The sequence below is a fragment of the Leptonychotes weddellii genome, chromosome 8 (assembly GCF_054177405.1).
Source record: "Leptonychotes weddellii isolate Sample4059 chromosome 8, ASM5417740v2, whole genome shotgun sequence".
Classification (NCBI taxonomy): Eukaryota; Metazoa; Chordata; class Mammalia; order Carnivora; family Phocidae; genus Leptonychotes; species Leptonychotes weddellii.
In genome coordinates this window covers 62,990,467-62,997,098 of record NC_138376.1, presented here as the reverse complement: position 1 = coordinate 62,997,098, position 6,632 = coordinate 62,990,467, and positions in this window count along the sequence as shown.

Below are 6,632 nucleotides of genomic sequence, written 5' to 3'. Positions count from 1 at the left end.
CTCCTTCTGAGAAATTCTCACTAGCTCTCCTCTTTATTCCTTAATAAGATTTCCTAAGGTTTGGGGTGCCTGGGTGGCTCAGTCGTTGGGTGTCTGCCTTCGGCTCCGGTCGTGATCCCAGGGCCCTGAGATCGAGCCCTGCGGCGGGCTCCCTGCTCGGTGGGAAGCCTGCTTCTCCCTCTCCCACTCCCCCTGCTTGTGTTCCCTCTCTTGCTGTGTCTTTCTCTGTCAAATAAATAAAATCTTAAAAAAAAAAAAGATTTCCTAAGGTTCCTAAGTTCTCTTTTCACTTCTGTTCATGCTTATGATTGTTCATTCCATCAGCTCCCACAGCTTCAAGCATCACAGATGCTGCTGACCTAGGCCTTTCTAGTAGTTGAATTATTTAGTCATTAACTGAGCATACTTTTGTTACTGTGCAGTGGGCACCATTGAGCACCACTGAGCATCACTGAGCATCACTGAGCACCATTTGCTAAGGATAGCAGAGGAAAAAACACTAAACCTTGATGTCCTTTAGGACTTATCCTAACATGCTATGATGTACTAAAATCACCTTTCTCCCTAAAATTGATTTTCCTTTTGAGTCTGATATCAGTATCATTACCCACATTGGAACTGACTCCTCCCTTTCCCTCATCCCACATATACAACCAACCCCCCTAAGTCTTCTTGTTTCTTTAAAAACATATCTCACAAGCATCTCTCTCCCTCATGGCCAATGTTTTGAGATTTATTCTCATCTATACTGTAGTATATCATAGTATATAATAAACTGCAGTAGATTCCTATGATTTTTTTCCCATTCAATATATCTTTCACAGTGTTGTCTGATTTATTTCCCTAATATTAGAGATTGTGTCATATCTACGTCCAGCTTGGAATCACAAATAACCATAAGAAACTCTTAATCATAAGAAACAAACTGAGGGTTGCTGGAGGGGAGGGGGGAGGGGGATAGGGTAACTGGGTGATGGACATTAAGGAGGGCATGTGATGTCATGAGCACTGGGTGTTATACAAGACTGATGAATCACAGACCTGTACCTCTGAAACCAATAACACATTATATGTTAATTAATTGAATTAAAATAAAACTTAAAAAAAGAATCATACAAATAAATAACACACTTCAATGCTCCCAACTGCTCACAAAGACCAAAATCTTAAATAAAACATTGAAAGTCCTTCTAAATATGGCTTCAACTTCCCTTTCCAGCCACAAGGCCCAGCCTCCCCGTGCCACTTTCCCAATATGCTACACACTCCGACCCTGCCATGACTCTCACGTTTCCCTACAAGTGACCTGACCAGCACTGTGCCTGTGTAGTATCCCACATCAGGACCCAGCTCCACTGTCACATTTTCTGTGAAGCCTTTCCCACTTCTCCTAACAGCCCCACCCCAACACCCGACAAAACAACAGCTTCCTCTTTCATGCTCCTAGAATAGTTGTTGATGTCACAGACAATGTCCCACTGGATTTTAAAAACGAGAGCGAGAATTATCCTGATTTATCTGTGTCTGCCTGACATTTAGCTCGGTGCTCGGCACATTAGTTAAGTGTTTAATAAAGAGATGGGGAATTGATCTACCCAGTTTTAATATGTTTGATTTCCATGGTGCAGCTATCTGGAGGCAGAAGAAGTTGTTAAACAGATTGTTCTACCTTCTAGATGCAGGCCCACTGAAAGGAGAAAGAGGTGGAGCTAACAAGGTAGGCAATCTTATAAACATGGTCCTCATAAGCCGGTAGTTGTGGTCTCCTAGATGTTGGCACATATAATCATAGCTCTTTGTGGTGATTCTTGTTTTTTGTTTGTTTGTTTTTAAGATTTTTTATATGAGAGAGAGCAAAAGCAGCGGGGAGGGGCAGAGGCAGAGGGAGAAGCCGACTCTCCGCTGAGCAGAGAGCCCCAGGCAGGACTCCATCCCAGGGTCCTGGGATCATGACCTGAGCCAAAGACAGAGGCTTAAAGTGCTGAGCCAGCCAGGTGCCCTGATTCTTGTTAATCACACAAAGATTAAATCACATTTTAAATTCTAAGTTTAAGGATTAAGAAAGTAAGCTATGTTTTGTTAAATAAATACTTTTAAAAAAATATAAGGATTTTTAAATTGAACTTAAATTGCTTAGGATTGGGTTCAGCAAATAAATGAAATACCAAAATAACACTTTCTTTAAATATACAGAATCTCGGGGCGCCTGGGTGGCTCAGTCAGTTAAGTGTCTGACTTCGGCTCAGGTCATGATCTCAGGGTCCTGGGATCCAGCCCTGGGTCGGGTCAGGCTCCCCACTCAGTGGGGAGTCTGCTTGTCCCTCTCCCTCTGCCCCTCCCCCTGCTCATGCTCTCTCTCTCTCTCTTTCTCTCTCTCAAATAAATAAAATCTTAAAAAATAAATAATAAATAAAACCTTTTTTAAAAAGGTACAGAATCTTATTTCTTTCCTACATACCCGTTCTGATCTTGCAGACTAGTGTGGCACATTGAGTCCACGGTGAAAGGGACAGAGGTTTTATCTGTCTTGTCGCTGCACATTTCAGGGCTTTCAATTCTAAGGCAGCTAAAGATAGCAATGGTGGAGCCCTAGCAATTACGTCCCCATTCCGGTTCTTTCCCTTTCAGGCTTCCCAGAAGATGTCATGCCATCTCTGCTTATATGCTACTGCCCAGAACTCAACAAATGACCACTCCCAGTGGCAAGGAGGCTGGGAAATGCAGTTTCTCTTCCACAGCTAGAGACTGTGGTTCTACTACTAAAGGAGAAGGAGAAATGGAGGCTGCAGGACAACCAGTCTCTTCTTAACCAGCATTTTTAGCTTCTTTTTTTCTGAAGCATTCCCCAATATGCAGTTTCACAATCTCATCCTCTAACCATGATCCATAAAGGAAGCATCACAGTATTTGAAGGATGAGTCAACCTCCCACGTCTGTATCAGTAAAATGTCAAAGTATAAAACAACTTTGAAAACACCTATTCCAGTGACAGTCCCTAAATTCTTTGTTATTAGTTCAAAAAGAGAGAAGATCAAAATTGAGAACAAACACTTCAAGATTTACAACACTCTGACATTTCTGAGACATGCAAGCCCATGATCAATAGAGTCATCTCACTGAATTAAGTGTAGACCAGTTCAAGTGTCACCTAATTTATTTGGTAAGTCACATGTGGCACAAGCTGAGTGTATGTCGTTACACCGAGACCATGGGTCAGTCCTAAATGGATTGGGAATTAAAAAAAAAAAAGTCCTTCGTAGAGAATTTGAGAAGCACTGGTCTCCATCAATTTAAAGGAAGCACTGGGGCCAGAAGGTGGGGTTCCTGGTTTCTGATCCAGCATCAACTGCCTTGGTCCTGCGCTGCTCTCAGACACTGGCACTCAAGCTGTCCACCCACACTTCTGACCACCCGGGGAGCTCCAGAGCCATTTCTCATCAGAGCTCTAAACCAGCTGTGTGTGCTTCTGAAATCTGACTGGCCTCTCTGTGTCTGGACTCCAGTATTCGTGGGACAGGACCTATACACTTGGGTTCTGTGGCCATCTCACACCCACCATTTGTCTCCATTCTTGTCCTAGCCTCAAAACCATTCTGGATCCTGCTCCAAACCGCATAAACTATAGAAAACTATGATCTTAACTCTCACCCCGCTTTGAAGATCTCCATTGCCTAAAAGCACCATTGCAGTGCTCTTTCTTCCTCAACACACACACACAACGGGGAAAGCAGTGCAGACACAACCCACTCTCTTTTATTTATTTATTATTTTTTTAAAAGATTTTATTTATTTATTTATTTGACAGAGAGAGAGAGAGAGCACAAGCAGGGGGAGCTGCAGGCAGAGGGAGCTGCAGGCAGAGGGAGAGTGAGAGAGCAGGCTCTCTGCCGAGGAGAGAGCCCAACGTGGGGCTGGATCCCAGGCCCTGGGATCATGACCTGAGCTGAAGGCAGACGCTTAACTGACTGAGCCACCCAGGTGCCCCGCCACTCTCTTTTAAATCAATGGTCACCCTCTACCGATCTGATCAAGTTGTTGAATTCACTGAGTTACTGCTGAATTTTTTTGAAAGTTTAGTTTTGGTGATTGTTCACACCAGTAGTTTCCATAGATGATTTGATAGAGTAGCTCACTTATCAATTTCTCATGTGAGTCACATTTCAGATGCTGAAGCAATTCTCCAAGACTCAACATGAAGATGTGAATGGATGAGCTTCCTTTTAAACACACTTTATAGCCTTTTCTATCTCTGCAGGTGTATGCCCTGCCCCTGCCTCTACCTCTGCTGGTAAAAAGTCTCTTTACAAACTCTCCTCCATTGGGTAAAAGATATATGCTTGCTGGTTTCCTGCAATTGGTAATTTGGCAAATTGATTTTCAGAGAAATGATCTAGTGTCTCCACCAAGTGCCACAACCTACTGTAGTTAAATTATGTTTCCATTCACGTAGTAAATGATTTCAGCAGCTGGAAGCAAATTTTTAGGGGAAAAAAAAGGTCTTCATCCAAATTACTCCTTTTACATATACTTGTGGTGCCAAGTAGCATACCAAAAAACTAACACATCCATACCACCTCCACCCAAAAGTGTTTTTTCCTGCACTGTAATAAAAGAGTCCTGGCAGTTTGTGCGTAGATGAGGGGGTGGGGGACAGATGAAGAAGAGAGTTGAGAGTGCAGAACTAAGGCTTCTCTTTGCCACTTCACCATTTTAAAGCACTCTCAAAGATGCTGTGTTATCCGATCCACACAATCAATTAACGTATTTGCCAGGATCCACAGTGCTCTGTTTTTCAGTTGAGGTAAAGGAGGCTTATAAAAGTTAAAGAACTTCCCCCAAAGTCACACAAGCAGTAGTGAAAGGATCTGCACTAGAAACAACCTCTCAACTCTTACTCCTTTACTTGGCCCTGACTCCTACTTGGACATTTTTTATACTTCCACCTAAAAGAGTATCAGCCAAACACTTTTACCTATGTTTCCTTTAGGTATTTTCATTAGTTCGCCTCAGACCATGCTTTTCGTGCCCTTTTAATACAGTTAATTTATTTTTTATTTTTCACACAGTTCATATGGCTATAAACTCTTGAAGGTGAAGGCCCGGTCTTCTCCGTGGTCAGCATAGTTCACAACTTGTCTCTGGCATTCAATGGATCTCCATTTAGTTCCTCTCTTTGGCTACACCTTCTTTGGGTGCTTTAAATATGGCCGGTGAATACTAACCAATCAAGCAGTTTCTAAGGTTCTGGCAGAACTTCTAAGACCTGCTCATGTATAAGTTCAGGAATGAGAATAATATGTCAGGCTATTTTAAACAATAAATGTAACTGTTCTAAGAACAGACAACACAAAGGTTTTTGTTTTTTTTCCTAATCTCTTTGAAGACTGGAAATACAGATCAATGTACAATGTCCATCATCTCCCCTAGAAGCTGAAGATTTCAAGTTTTATTCTCTTAACTATACATCTCATCTGGAAAATTTGATCTGACTGGTGTTGAACCAAATATCCTAAAATGGTATTACAAAAACTGTTCATTGAGAAGGTAAAATGCGTGTTGGGGAAAGAACTTAACAAGAAGGCTGCAACCACTTTAGAAGTGTAAAACTCCTTCCACAGGGGAGTTGGGACACTAAAACTTGCATCAAAGCACATGAAAATGACATCAGTGGTCTGTTATCCCCTCATAAATGGGCCAGACCTGGGCAAAGACGTTTGAGCAATGTCAGCCCTTGTCAAATCCATAACAAAGTTTGACATCTGTTAAATCATTAAAGATACAAATAAAATGTTAACCAAGACGGAGAAGGAAGGGAGAGTGCTGATAGTATGTATCAGGACTAAAAGTAAAAGGCCAGAAAAGACGTGATTAATTCCTGGACTTTGGAATATCACCATAGCTTGTTGGCTAAATCTTCCCAAGTTCCAAGTCACTGGAAACAACTCTGGTAATAAAAAGACTATGGAAATCTGTAAGAGATGGATTTAGGGCTTTTCACACTGATATAGCTCTTTCCACAATAAGGGGATATCCTTTGGCTCCTTACATCCCCATCTTCCTCCAGATACCTGGTTTCAATTTCACAGAATGTAATTCTCCCTGGCCTCAAAGAGAACTTTGTCCTTGCACTAGCTCCGTAGAGCCAAATCCAAATATTGGCCTATGGTATTCATCTTAGTTTTTGTACCTGATTAAATAGTGTTTTCTGTTTTCCTTGTCCTTTGAGTATGGGGCATACTAGTCTGGAAGTTCTCTTGTCCAGCAAAGAGAGGAGTTGCCCTTCAAAACTTGTGACAGACAAAAAGCTACTTAGACATCAAGTAGCTTGTTTTACTTTCATTTTCCTGGGAAAAAAAAGGAAATACTACATTTTCCAGATTCCTCTGGAGGTACACAGTGCTATGGGATTGATTTCTAGCCCACAGAATGTGACCGACGTCACAAGTATCATTTCCAGGCTGAGGTAATTAAGAATGGGTATGCTTTCCCCACATATCCTCTTTCCTTTCCACCATCAAACTTGGAAGTCAAGTTCTAAATGACATAGCTACAAGAAGGGGTCAGCCTAAGTCCCTGAGTTATAAATTGGAAGAAAGATGCCACCTCACCCACATGGGGATCTTAAGTAAGTG